General features: G+C 42.2%; 1 protein-coding gene across 1 annotated transcript in view; it reads right to left on the minus strand.

The window, feature by feature from the left end:
• The window catches only part of BMPR1B (bone morphogenetic protein receptor type 1B), an 83,220-nt gene that overhangs the window by 57,237 nt on the left and 11,371 nt on the right, over window positions 1-14,612 (minus strand). The gene's annotated exons all lie outside the window — the stretch shown is intronic.

The following is a 14,612-nucleotide window of genomic DNA, read 5'->3' on the forward strand; positions in this document are numbered from 1 at the left end:
TATCGGACCAAAACTCCCATCATCACTGGCCACTGCCCATGCCGGCTGGGGCTGATGGGAGTTGGAGTCCAGCAACACCTGGAGGACCAAAGGTTCCCCACTCCTGAGCTGAGCCTTTGAGTTGAACTTTGGCAATGCACAAAATTACACATACAGAAAGAGAGACTTCTGACACAGTTTGAGAAACTCTGGTAAATTATTTCCCAGGTAAAACCAGCATAAGGAAAACAAAAAGAGGAAGTTATGTTTGTCTTCAAGTTTCCCATTACTCCTAGGTTGATATTTACATTTTAACACAATTCCGTCCACAGAGCACAGAAGTAGAATCAGAGTCTGTTTCACTTCAAAGTATTATACAAAAAACAGATGGCTGAAGTAATAAGCATGACAATTCAGAAACCTGTGGCAAGTGTGACTAACCCTCAGTAAAATTTATGGGTTTTTGTGATTCTGGAATCTTTTAAAAAGAGAGCTGTGGATCACATCAAAGAGATGCCATAGTTCATGAAATGCAAAAACTGTTGAAGGAATTGTTTTGGTAGCTACCTCTGCAGCCAAGTCATCTCTGTATTTGCAAATAAGGGCCGTTTGAGACAACATACTGGTTTCACAGTACACTTAAGAATGCAGGTGTGTGGTCACATTTCAATGTTCTTAGAACTGAAAAATATTCTGCACACAGAAAACCAGCGCCCCGGTGAGACTGCCAAAGTATAACTCCTCTCCTCCAACATACTACCATTCATAGGGCAGGGAGCAATTTCTTACCTGAGCAGTATACACAATACAATATACAACATTATAATAGCACGTGCATGACTTTTGCACCTGGCTCTGACTGGTAAATCTTATGGCTGTGGTAAAAAAAAATAAAGTAGATCCAACAAGCCTGAAGTTTGCCCCCCTCCCCCCCGATATGCAGTATGGTCTAACAATATAGGCCCACAAATTGAGTTGAGGGGTTTGGGGTTTTTTAAAATCTTCACTAAAAGCAGCTCCTTCTTGCAATGTGACCTGGGTATTGTTTGTTTCCTGTGTTTGAAAGCATAAACAGATAAGAATTTGGACATGTCAACATTAGAATTGCAAGCGAGCAAAAGCATAATGTTGGAACTAACATTCAGCTAAGTAGCTGGACCAACTGAATTACTGTTTGGTCATAAATTAAAGCTAAGCAGCACATTTCTTCCACATAGGCTCAAAACAGCAGGCCTTTTACTGACAAATTATGAAAAATCAGTTTTTGAAAACCTGGAATTAGGGTTGGAGAAGAGTCAGTATTTAAGCCGTTTAATCTCAAAAAGTAGAAGGGCTTATGAATTTGCAATATGCTTGACAGAAACATTGATACCACATAAAAACATGTTTTGCCATAAAAATTGCAAGCACTGTCTTGCTTTGTTCCTCAACCTTTGACAGGAGAGACTAACCCAGCTCACTTTCATCATGTTTTCTTCTTCCTTGCTGAAAGATGATCCATTACCATTTATGAGAATAATCAAGGTACCACTCATATGCCCAATAAAGGGGAAGAGGGAACTCAAGACTTCCTGATCACCATGACAACAACCACAGGACTGTCCCAGCATGTCATCAGCCCAACACATGCAGCAGGACATAGAAACATAGAGCCAGTTTCAACCAAGTTGCTCCACTAGCAGAAGCCAGAACAAGGACTCCCACTAGCACAATGGGGCTTTCTTCCCCAAGCCATTCTGTAGCATCAGGGAAACCCTCAGAACAGCACATGGGGGGAGCCCCATTCTACTAGCACGGCGTTAGATTCCATCCATAGAAAGCTGCCTTATACTGATACTCAGGTCATTAGTCTATCTAACTCAGTGTTGTCTGCACTGACTGGAAGCAGCACACTAGGATTTCAGACAGGGTGCCCTCCCTTTGCTACCCAGGGATACCAGGAATTGAACCTGGGACCTCAGCATACACCGCAGATGTTCTACCTCTGACCCTCCCCAAACACATTCTTGACTTGGATTTCATGGTGGTCTGATAATGAGGGATTTTGTGTTAACTGTCCCTTGCCGTGATCAAATAACCTTATTTTAGGCTCACAAGAACAACACCCTTTATTTTTTCCAGGGATAGGGGGAGCTATTGGAATGGTAAATTCCTGGAAACTAATGAAGACTCTAGAGGGATGCGGGTGGCGCTGTGGGTTAAACCACAGAGCCTAGGACTTGCCGATCAGAAGGTCGGTGGTTCGAATCCCACGATGGGGTGAGCTCCCGTTGCTCGGTCCCTGCTCCTGCCAGCCTAGCAGTTTGAAAGCACGTCAAAGTGCAAGTAGATAAATAGGTACCGCTCCGGCAGGAAGATAAACGGCGTTTCCGTGCGCTGCTCTGGTTCACCAGAATCGGATTAGTCATGCTGGCCACACGACCCGGAAGCTGTACGCCGGCTCCCTCAGCCAGTAAAGCGAGATGAGCACCACAACCCCAGAGTCGTCCGCGACTGGACCTAATGGTCAGGGGTCCCTTTACCCTTAATGAAGACTCTGAGGAAGTCTTTGAAGGCTTTGGAGGGATTTCCAGCTGCTGAAGCTTTGTGAAATACAGAAATGACTTCAGGGGGTGATACATTTGCTCCCAAGGACCTGCTCCACTGAGCAGCACCCATATGGCTCTCTGGTGTACATCTCAGATAAGCGCAATGAGTTGGGCTAAGAGACAGCTATCACACAGGTGGATAAAGACTCATATTGAGTCTAATTAGAAAAAGAGTTCATAACTGAGTCTATTATGCGGCAGAGATAGGAGCATTTCTTCACTACAACCACTCTGTCTTTCTCATGGTTATTCAGTCGAGATGTTCTCAGCGCTGCTTTGGGGTTTCACAATTTGGCCCAGACAATATGGAGGAATCATCATGTTGACAACTAGACACAATGAGGTCAAAATTGCTTGCTTCCCACGGAGATGTCAGGAGCACCATCTGGTCCAATTTTATCAGATGTCTTTCCATCTTTAAGACCTGAGGACAAGGTGTTTGGCAAGCCCGGCTGACCGCTTGCAAGCTCAACCCTTGACCCTCTTGGCTTATTACATATAGCAGTGAGAGAATGTCCAAGCTGGACCCAAAAGGTTGTAAATGCCTGTCTGAGAGTCCAGGTGGTCCCTGTTTTGTCAAACAAAGCTGTAATAACCTGGGGGGTGGGAGGTATCTATCTACCTGTCCTCATTTTCCTGATCTAAATCACACAACTCTCAGCCAGTAGCTAACATTCCTTTCCCAGGCAAGGTGTTTGAGCAAATAAGCTGCTGGACAAGTGATTTTCTAAATCCATTTCAACTGTGTTTCAGAGGCCGGGTTTTGGCATAGAAGCTGCTTTGGTCACCTCATGGGACGACCTTTGCCATGAGAGGGGCTGGAAGAGTGTGGCCCTGTTAATTTTCCTGGAACAAGTGGCTTTCATTAGCATCAGACATGGTACTTTTCTAGATAGGCTGCCCCAGAGTGCTGTTGCAGTTAATGCTTTCCTGTGATTCAGCCAATGGCAGAGGTTTGTGCTGAGTCGTTTCTGCGCAACTTATTGGCATTATTGCTTTGGGATCCTGCAGGGTTCTATTTCATTTATCATGTTGTTTAACATCTCTATGAAGCCACTCAAATACCAGTAATCGCTCTCCATTTTTGCCTAAGTGAGAGTAGATTGGAGTTTTAATGCTTTTATGTTGTTAGTCACTTCAGAACATTCTCCTGTCTGTGAAAAGCAGTTAATTAAAAAAGCATTATTGTGTCCTGCAATCTGGAAGGGAAATGAGGTGAACAGAAATGTGTTCCTCCTGTGTGCATGCTTGTGAAAAACAACAACAGAGTGCTCTATGAATTGGGGGGGGGGGTAAGAGTGTGTTTTTTTACGTTTTACAAGTCTCCATTTGTTTTTCGACAAGAAGCATGCCTTCGTGGCCCATAAACGTCTACATTCTCAGTTATTTGATTAGCTTTTAAATGGGGACAGTGCACTTTATCTTTATAAAGCACTTCCGTTCAGACAGCGCCTTTGACACTCCCGAGAATGAAATAACAAATTTACTGAGCGCCATTTGGCCAGCCTCTGAGCAAACCCAGCATGACATTTGCAGATCCGTTTCTCTCAGACCAAGTAGAGCTTTATGGAGCAAAACGACTGCCGTCCTAGAAGCAACCTTGCTGCATGCAAGTGGGTGGTTTTCAAAAAAGAGTAGTAGCCGGCTTCATTTGTCCCAGCTTCTGGTGCCATGATGCAACCCAGAGTCCCAAGGAGAAAGTAAACTATATACACTGTTGTTGTAAATTTCTTTTTCAGACTGGCTTCCAGAATCCTCTTTCTCCTTTTGTTTTGTTTATAAATTTGAATGTTCTAGTGCTCCTGCAGCAGGAGCCTTCACAGGAAAAGCAGCTGAACATTTCTATTTGAGGAAAATCTCTATGAGATTTATATCCTCCGAGTGGGAAAAGTCTTGCTGAACCTAAACAAATGCCGTTTGAAGGTAGCAACATGTCTAGCACAGCTATTTTCTGATGCACGGGTGGTTTCCTCGCCATCACTCCACCCTTCAGGAATGTATTGTACAAGCAAAGAGGGGAAGAAGCTCACTGCTAACCTGTGCCATCTGCTTTAAAGTGGGAATGGGGAACTTGCAGACAATAACATTTGGAGGGCCACAGCTCACATCACCCCCCAGTCCTTGGGCTATGCTAGTTTGGGTTGATAGGAGGGGGTTCATACTTAATGGATGTGGATAAAGCAAAAGGGGATGAAGCTACAAGACCTTAAGACGAGCAATATGTAACTCACTCACTCACACTCTCACTCACTCTCTCTCTCTCTCTATATATATATAAACAGTTAATACCATGGTTGCTGTGAAACTAAAATGTTGCTATGAGGGAAAAGATGGGCATCTTTCTCTCATTCCTTTAGTAAGCAACACAAAACAGCATCAGACAGCTCCAGTGCACAACCATTTATCCAATCCAATGCAATCATTAGATTTGCTCTTTTAATTTAACAAACACAATTACCCTTAAGATTTATGTACTGTAATTGGATTTGCATGACATTGTATTTATTGGCCGCCACTGCAATCTTCTGTGATTAATCATGTTCACCATGGAAATAATTTCCTCTTTACAGAATAGCTGTAAGCGACTACATTTTAAAATTGTTATTGTGCTGTGCACATGGGTATAATGAAGAAAAGCTAAAAGGGAAAAGAAAGAGAGGATTTGGCTTTTTGTGGCAAATAGATTTTCTGGAACAGATCTGCATACGTGGAGGGCATTTTCAAATATGATGCTTGTTAGAGGCAAGTCAAATATCATGAATTGTTGCTTCCCCCCCCCACACACACACACACTGGATTGCATCCAATCACACTCAGAATACATAGAGCCACTGATATGACTAGTTTAGGTCCATTAACTTCAATGGGCCTACTCTGAGAACAACTTGGTTAGATGCAACACACTTCTTTTCTGCCAACAAGAACTGTGCATGCAGATATAAAACAAGGATAGCTGTGTGACTTGAATGACTCGCAAGCAACGGTGGTTCCCACTTTAGTTTGTAGAACACATAAATACCAACAAAAGGCAGAGAGAAGCGGGCTTTTTACAAGCAATGGGCCTTGCTTCTCAATGTGGTGGAATCTTAAGTCATGGGAGGAGGTACTGCCAGATTTGTATGGGAACTACGGTTTTGCATTGAGTGCCATGTGGAACCTCATTTTAATTCCTTTTCCAGCTGACTGGAAAAATAATGCCTCGGTAGTGCTAAGAGGCCCTAATGAGGAGGCCACCCTTCTCTTACTGTGTGGCATTGCAATCTGCTTTAAATAGCTTTCCTATTTATCCAAACATCTGAAAGCTGCAAAAGCCTTTTGGGGCTTTCCTACTAACAGCATTCTATGTACTTATTTTTGGAGGGCTAAAGCTCTTTACACAGCAAAATCCCCATAGCATTTTTCAATGATAATTAATTAATGCATTAATTACAGACATGTCCCATCCTTTGGTGGGGGGAAACACACACATAGACCACCCTTTCATTTTATCCTCATGGCTAGCCATTGAAACAGGTTAGACTAAGAGAGGGAAAGGAATTCAAGCAGGATTCCACACATCCCACCAGCCCTAGTCCAACCTGGAGATGTTGGGAATTGAACCTGGGATCTTCTGTACACATAGCAGATGTTTTCTACCACTGAGCTACAGCCCTCTTAAAACAAGTGCAGGTTGCACAATACAGCAAACTCCTTGCTAGTTCCAAATGTTCCTTTCTGGCAAGGTAGCTTCTTAATATTCTTCCCTTTAGTATTTTAAATGTGTTCATATTTGTCTAATCAGTAGCATCATTAAGGTTGTCGGAATCATTCCACTCAGCATGTAGCATTTTAAAATAAATTGCATGTGTTATTAATCTGGCTAGGGCAGTAGAACTACTCAAAATAATCCACTACTCACGGCAGGGCACAAAGCTCTATCAAGACACATGCTATTGACATTCATTAAGTGACACTCTAACCATTCATTCACCGTGACGCATTGTACTTCTGTACCGGTCAATAACTAAACTGACAATGTAGATTTTTGACTCTCCAGTGCTAGGTAAGAATGCAAGTGGACATTATATCCACATTATTCAAAGCGGAATAAGAAAAGTCATCTTTGACTCAGATATGCTATCTACAAAGGTCGTATACCCAAGGGCTAAAGTAAATGCAGACATTTAGGCTGAGTAAGAAGTCTAATATTGTCAAGTACACTTGATTGGTCCACTACACCCAGGGCAGCAACCAAAATAACCACCAGTTCAGGAAAGCAGCTGTGTGTCCTTTGCAACCAATTAAACATGCACACCATCTGTAGAGCAGCAAATTGCCATCTTAGCCAACTGGCTCGGAAACTAATGGGATTTGACAAGCAAAGGGAAGGAACAACTCTGCCCTTAAGAAAAGTGCTTCTGACTCCTCCTTATTTATCTATTACATTTTTATTCCTCCCCACCTCAACTACCCAGCATAGTAAAGCAATTAAGAGTCATCTATGAAGTTCATTGGGGAATCTTCAGCCACTCATTCTGCGTCTCAGCCTAACCTACTTCACCGTTTTGATATAACCGTGTACGCTAGCTACATCGAGTTTCAGAAGAAAAACAAAAGAAGCTCGTCGACTTTGGTCCGCCCCAGGGATGCACTGGCTGGGATTGCTATGCCACTGTCCACATGTGCTCAAAATCTCTCTCAGCTCAGGGTTCATGTCAAGCTAGCCACAAGTAACTGTGTTTTACTGACAACTTGGAACAAAGGAAGGAAGCCTGAAAGTGTGAGGGGTTAGCAACAAGGGGTAACACAGGCATGAGGTCTCTTCATATGCTGTGGCATTGAACCAGCTCATTCAGTTTCATGCCTGTTTTAAATTTAGTTTTTATGCAAGGTTATTGTGGATATTGGAGTGTGCCCAACACCACACATGTGGAAGGAAAGCCCCCCCCCCCTCACTTCCTCCCACCTGCTATCCTCATAACTCCTTAAAAGCCTCTTCAAAGTATCAGGGGACCTACCAAATTTTGTGATATGTGTCATCTAGCATGGGGAGAAGGAAATGGATTGAGAAGGAATGATGTTGTCCTCCTTTGGCACATGTTTCCTTTGCATAATTTTGGGCAATTCACGCCTGTCCCAAGTAGTATCAGGTGACATGGACCACAATGTTCTATAAGTCCCTCAACCATTAGGAGAGGCTTTCCAAGGGGCACAGAGGTCAGAAGAGAAAGATCCAGCACACAAGCTGCCTTCCACTCAATGCAATGTTGGATACAGCCCATGTGTGTTAAAACATGTTGCTAGTTGCTTTGGGAATCTTTGATTAATGGGCGAGGAGGAAATCTTTTAGATGCAGAAATAAGCAAAGAGGAATTTGAACTTCGGCCTCTCCAGTCCACGTTAATCACCATATCACTTTATCAGCTGGCTTCCTAGGACTCATTTGTCATCAAATCTCAAAAAATATTATACAGTATTTACCTAGGTAACCAAAGATAACCCCCAACGCTAAGGAAGTTGGGAGTTGTACACAAATCATAATGAAATATGGGGAATCTAGAAGAAAAGGGGTATGTGTAAAAATAAAAGCTGAGATTTCTGGTCGACTTTTAACATTTCAGTACCAAGCAGGTGAGCTTAAAGAAAACACTGTATCCAAAAACTCTTGTCTGATAAACATACAGCTTGCTTTGCAAAGAAATACAGCTGAATGGCTTGGGCCTTCTCCAAGGCTAATTTATTGCACGTCTAAATATAAAGTAGGTTCCCTTGACAGAGAACTGTGTAATGTCTGCAAGACAAAAACCAGCACACACTGTTAGCTAGACAGACAGGGCGATGGACAGAAATGACTATTCAGTGCCTTACTGGCTGCCTGCCATTCTGCAAATGGTACAATTATGAAATATTTGAGAACATGACTTTTCATAAGATTAAATTTGGAGTTAGTTGTTTGTGATGAATACGCAACACGGACCATAACTCACCTTGGATACCAAGACCATAGCCATGCAACATTAAACTGCACATCTTTTGCAAGCACAAAAAAAGGTTAGGTTCTAGAAGTAGGCAAAGCACAGCTTAGCCTAGGTCTCTAAACTTTTTGGGACTCATGGATATTTTGGAGAGCAGAAAAACTGGCAGCATTCAGAAGCCTCTCCCCCCCCCCCGCCCCCAAACAGGCAAAACACCTACAAAAAAGGACAAAAAAGCAATCAACCCCCCTCAACCAAACAATCCCCTCCAGAAAGCAAAAAAAGAAAAAGAAAACTATTTTCAATTAAAAACCAATACAAATTTATTGAGGCAGGGGACCTTGGCAGATGCCAAGTTTATACCACAATGCCCATGGCTTGCACAGGCATGTTGCATTTTTTAACTTTCAAATTCCAAAAATGAAGGGGTGCTAATATCTTATAACATGACCTTGGAATTCAAAAGATATTAATATAATTTAGTTTTGCAAAATGTGTAAAATTGCACAGAAACCATTACAATGATTGCCAAGCACTTGCAGTTATATTACATATTAATATTATTTTCACTCTTTATTATTATTTAGCATTGCCAGACATTTTCAGAAGGTAAAATTAAAATTATTTGACTTTACGTAAGCTGCTTATGTGCTTCTGCATCAAATGTAGACTTACCAGGCTAAATGTTGCCCAGTCACAAATATAACAGCAGATTTGAATTCCTCACACCCAAAAACAGATTTTTAAGACCACTCATTGAAGAAATTTGCAAGAATTAAGCCTTATCCCCCAAAATGGCACACTCCCAAGTTGGGGGTTCCAGGCTTGGGCTGCATCTTTTTGCATCTTACCCCACCCCCCCAAAAACCAGCATGATGTTTTTCCCCAAAATGGAGCCCTTACTCTAGAAATTGTTTAAGAGAACTTTTTTTGGGGGGGGGGGGCACAGGTTGGACAGTGCCTTTACAGTGCCTGTGTTTGGACATCAAGCTAAGCATTGGCCATGAAAAAAAGTTCCTATTCCATGATTTAACACATCACCCAAATAAATCCCACAGAATTACGGGGAAGGAACCACAACATGCTCCAGAGTAAGTAGCTTCTTAGGAGAGGGAGAGAGAATGCTAAGATGTCAAATAACATTAAGACACTTATGTACTGAAGTTCTCACCCTGGGCCAGCAGGGGGATACTGTAGATAGTTTTCACTCAGGTCCACATATGCAAATAAGGGATTGAAAGTGACGTTCAGTGATTGGATCGTTACAGAAAGTGGTTACTGTTGCGTTCTAGTGGAGCTCTATATAAGCAGGCTGGCTGAACCCTTCAGTTCAGTTCTGTTCTGGCCTGTGAATAAACAAAAGCTGTTTGAAGAATCGCTGTGTCGTCTGATATGTTCACCCACAACTTAACAGACACAACCCTGCATTTCAACACCATCCCATTAGATGGACACATATAGCACTAGAGAACTGCTGTATATAAGTAGACCCTATAAGCTCCACCTTAGCAGTGGAAGAGTGGCTATTCAATTTCTGCCTGGAGAAATGAAAACTGCTTTTTTTATGTGTGGGATGTGAACACTACAGAAACAAGCACAGTGCATTTTGAGCATTGCTGAAATGCCTTGAATTTCACTGTGGTATGTGCCTAAAAAGTTTCAGTGACAATAATCCTAAAGTGCATAGCCCTCCTGGACATCTTTTGAGACTATTCTCAAAGAGGACACCACATCCAGCTTTATTCTTTGGAAGGGGACATAAAGATATTTGAAACAACCAGTCTAAACTTAGCATTGTGATGCTGATGGTTTTGGAAATCGTTTGTAGAGGCAGTTCTGAGGGAAAAGCTTCAGCTTTGTTTATGTGTTTTAATCCACATTCTCTACTCCATCCCAAGCTGCTGACAGGAAGAGTCCATGTTTTGCTTAACCTCGAATTACTCCCACAGAAATAGTGAAAAGGGAACAAGGGGAGAAAAACAGGAGATGGCAAGTAGGGAGGCTTTTCCTTATTTTACAAGATTAACAGCCCTGTGCAGATAAAGAGATTTTAATCCCTACTTCCTTACTATTCATTTTCTTTCACAGAAGAAGGAGGGGAAAAGCCTTTCCACTTCTGCAGTATATATCAGAGTCAGCAGCTCTTATACAACAGGAGTAAACACTGCACTTTTGTGGAAAATGCATCCAACTAACAGGCTGTTGCTTTGCAGGGCCAAGAGGGATTAACACTATCTTGTAGGAATAATTATTTTTAAGTCCTTGAAAGAAGTGCAAATCTTTTACATACTACAAGCTACCTTGATAATACTATTTCTAACTTTAAAAAATAAACTGTGTTCACAACTACTTTATTTTTATTTTAGTACATTTAGATCCCACATTTCTTTGGATGCAAAACTCAAGACAGCAAAGTTAACTGTAAATCACAACTGTTTGTGTTCAACTTCTTGTTGATTATAAATTGATTCTGCTTCAATGTTCCAAGTTTTTAGAAGGAATTGCAACTTCTTTCTTTCTCTTTCTTTCTTTCTTAGCAAGAGTTGGGAGCTTGACGGTAGGGAAGGATAGAGAAGTTAGATCTAGATGGGCAGCAAAAGCCAAGGCTGGGCAATACTAACCACAGGGAAATACGTGTTCAGGCAATAGTTCAACCACAAGTTTGGGTCTTTTGCTGACATAGTCTGTCCCTGAATAAATCCAGCCTTTTCTCGTTTCATTTACTCACTTTTCCCTGAGTTGAGGGGAGCCTGCCCTCATTCTGTCTTTGAGTACAATCCTGGAGTGAAATATTGCACTCAGATGCCTCAAAACAAAGCACTTGGCTCCTTGGCCAATGGTAAGAACATAAGAAGAATCCTACTGCATCAGGCCAAAGACCCATCTAGCCCATCATCCTGTTCCCACAGTGGGAGCCCAGATGCCTTATGCAAAGTTCACAAGTAGGACCCAAGTGTAACAGTGCTCTTGCAACCTATGGTTCCCAAAATGGGCATTCAGAAGCATGGTCAACAAAAACTGTGATGATTTCTAAGATTTATTAAGGAGGTACGCTCGCCATCTTCAAACATTTCTCCACAGTTACGAAGTCACGATGGGTAAAAAAATAAACCCTTTTATAAATAAGACATCTGGAATCCTCAAGATGCTAAACAGTTAGATACAAATCAGACTTATCCATGTTTGCAGCCACCTTAAGGACTGCAAAACCTAAAAAAGCAGTGCAAAACAGAACACAGCTGGGTGAAAGCAGCTGTACTGTGCAAGGGCATTTATTAAATAAGGAGACTACAGTAAGAGGATTCCCCCCCTTCTCCTTTGTCATTAGTTTAACAAGGTCACCACTGGTGACAATACATCTGAAACCACAGTGACAGTTTTTAACACACACACACACACACACACACGTAAATCTTGAGGGCTGACATGCCAGAAGTGAAAGGCAAATCTTGTTGTTTTCACTAATAGCCTTGTAAAGACAAACCGCTGTCCCATTTGTACCACATCTTTAATTAGCTCCTTAAAAACCCTTTTAAGAATCGAACACAGGACTTTAAAAGCTCAGCCACAAATCCAGAGTGCACATTCACCCAAACACATGGCTAAGGTGCACACTTCCATTAGAAGTAAAAGTATAGTAACTGGAGATCATTTTGCAAGCACCGTGGCGGTAATTTGCTTCTCAAAACAGTATTCACAAACATATTTTATTGTGGGGGCAGAGAGGGGGAGATGACAGTGCTCATCAGAAACCTAAACTGGCGATTGTGGGAGCTCCTCACATCGAATTACCAATGAGCACAAGAGGGAAGAGGAGAATGCATTAATAAAACATTGAAAACGATGAATCAATACTGTAATGTTAGAGTTTAACCTAAATAATATCTGATTAGGCAGAAGTGGGCTCTGCTAACAAAGCGAAATAAAGCAACTTGTTTCGGTTTTACATTCTAGATGGGGAGATGTGCATCTAAAGCTGTTTTATACACTCTTTGGAGGGGGGGAAATCCTTCTAAAATTGTGTTTAAAACCATTTGAAACCCTGAATGGTTGTGATTTTGGACAACCTGCTTACCACCACCACCCAGAAAAAACTCCCCCCCCCCCAATACATGCATGGTCCTAGTTTCTGAAAACTGTTTGAGGCAGTCTCTAATGCCATCTGTAACAAGGACAAAGCTATCTATCAGGGATGCAGAGGCTGTGCAGATTAAACGAAAGAGCGTCGTCTTGTTGGGCAATTCCATGACTAAGAGAGTTGAAGCAGCTACTCAAGAACAAATGCTTAAAAGAGCTGGGCAATGGATGAAGGCAGGTGGTGAGGCAGACACCTTGGGCTCATCCTTACTTCCGTCTGCACTACTGCTTTCCCACAGTTCAGCACAGAATCAGAACAAACGGCTATCAGGTTTTCCAGCAGATTGCCGTTTCTCCTGACTTAGCACTAAAGAGTGGGGGTTCTGGGGGAAAGCAGCAGGGCAAAGCAAAACTTCCTGGATCTGTGGTTAGAAAGCATGGGACAAGCAGAAAACTGTGTGGATGTGTCCCTTGTTAATGTGAAGCATGCTGCCTGGGCCTGGCAACAGTGATAAGCTAAGCTGCAGCAACATCCTCCTCCCATAGGCAGCCAAGATGGGCATGAGATGGTGGTGAGGCTGGGGACACCTGCACAGGTGGTGGCCATGCAGTGAGTACATATTTGCGGGACAACCAGCAACAACATGGATCTCCCTTGACTCCCCCACCATCTTTCCTAGCCATCCCAGTGACTGGCAGTGCTATTGCCACTGGGGGGATGCCACTGCAACTCCACCTTCTCCACACATCACTCCTGGGGGCTGGCGGGTGCCTGGTGGGGATACTGCCCAGAGGAACACTACGCATGCCATCTGGAGTTCCATGGGGGGATATATAAAGCTAATAAATCCATCTGTCACTCCTACAGGCCATGCAAAGAAGGTGGAATCCAATTTTTGCTAGTCAAGTCATCAGCCACTGCCAGCTGTATTCACAGAAGAACTGTTCCAAAACCACCAAAATAACAAGCAGCTTCTGGAAAGAAACAGGCTCTTGCTTAGGGTACCCTTTTTGAAAATGAAACGCATCTGGCTAGGCAAAATATCAGGTATCTCAACAGTGCTTTCATGGGCTAAATCAAGCAGAAGAAAGAGGTGAAATATTGATGAAAATTAAATCTGCAAGGAGGATTGCTTTAAGCTTAAGAGAGAGAAATTGGGGGGGGGGGGTTCTTTCTGAACAAAACAAAACAAAACCCCAACGCCACCCACTTTTCCCCACACTGAGACAGGTCTGATTAAAATGGAGATCTTCACACATGTCTTTAAGTTGCTTTTGTTTTATGTAACCAGCTAAGACTTTAGTCCCTGTACATTCCAGAAGCTAGAGTCACTGGTACTAATCCTGATTAGTGCCATAAACTATACCCACCAATGAAACTACTGTACAAGGGTAAATTTCTTTCCCAACAATACAGCATCTCAGAATGCAGCCTATTGCAGAAAATAATGGGGTAACAAAGCAAAAACAGCTAGGAATTAAATTCAAGGAAATATAAAGAGTAGGTAGGGCTTTAACCACAGCAGCACTCTTAGAAGGTCTTCAATGCTACTGATTTTCTTGTGTTGTGCTGGCACTAAAGCTCCTCTTTTGAGAAGTGTCTCCATGAGTGGAGATATGCAAAACATATTGCAGCTTTAGTCTTCTAAGCATTTTCCCCCACGGGGCATTCAATAACTGCCAAATACAGGAATGAGTTATCACAGTGATAGCTGTTTTCTCCCTCTAAAGAGAAGTACTTAGGCAGGATTCAAGTGTAACTCACATTCATTTCTAGAGACACATCAACATTACAGAAAGCAACATATTTATTCAACTTTTTTGGACGGCAACTTTTTCTTTTTTTAAAGACATTCCAAATAACTTAGCTAGAGACATGTGTCCAATAAAACACACAGATTAAAATGTATCACTTTGACGCAGTCACTTAATACAACCCATACTAACCAATTAAATAAATATGTAGACGTAATAAACTTGTCAAATTTTGCTGAGCAGTTAAAATGCAGCAATT

Source organism: Podarcis gaigeae, assembly GCF_964106915.1.
Source record: "Podarcis gaigeae genome assembly, chromosome: 9".
NCBI classification, from domain to species: domain Eukaryota; kingdom Metazoa; phylum Chordata; class Lepidosauria; order Squamata; family Lacertidae; genus Podarcis; species Podarcis gaigeae.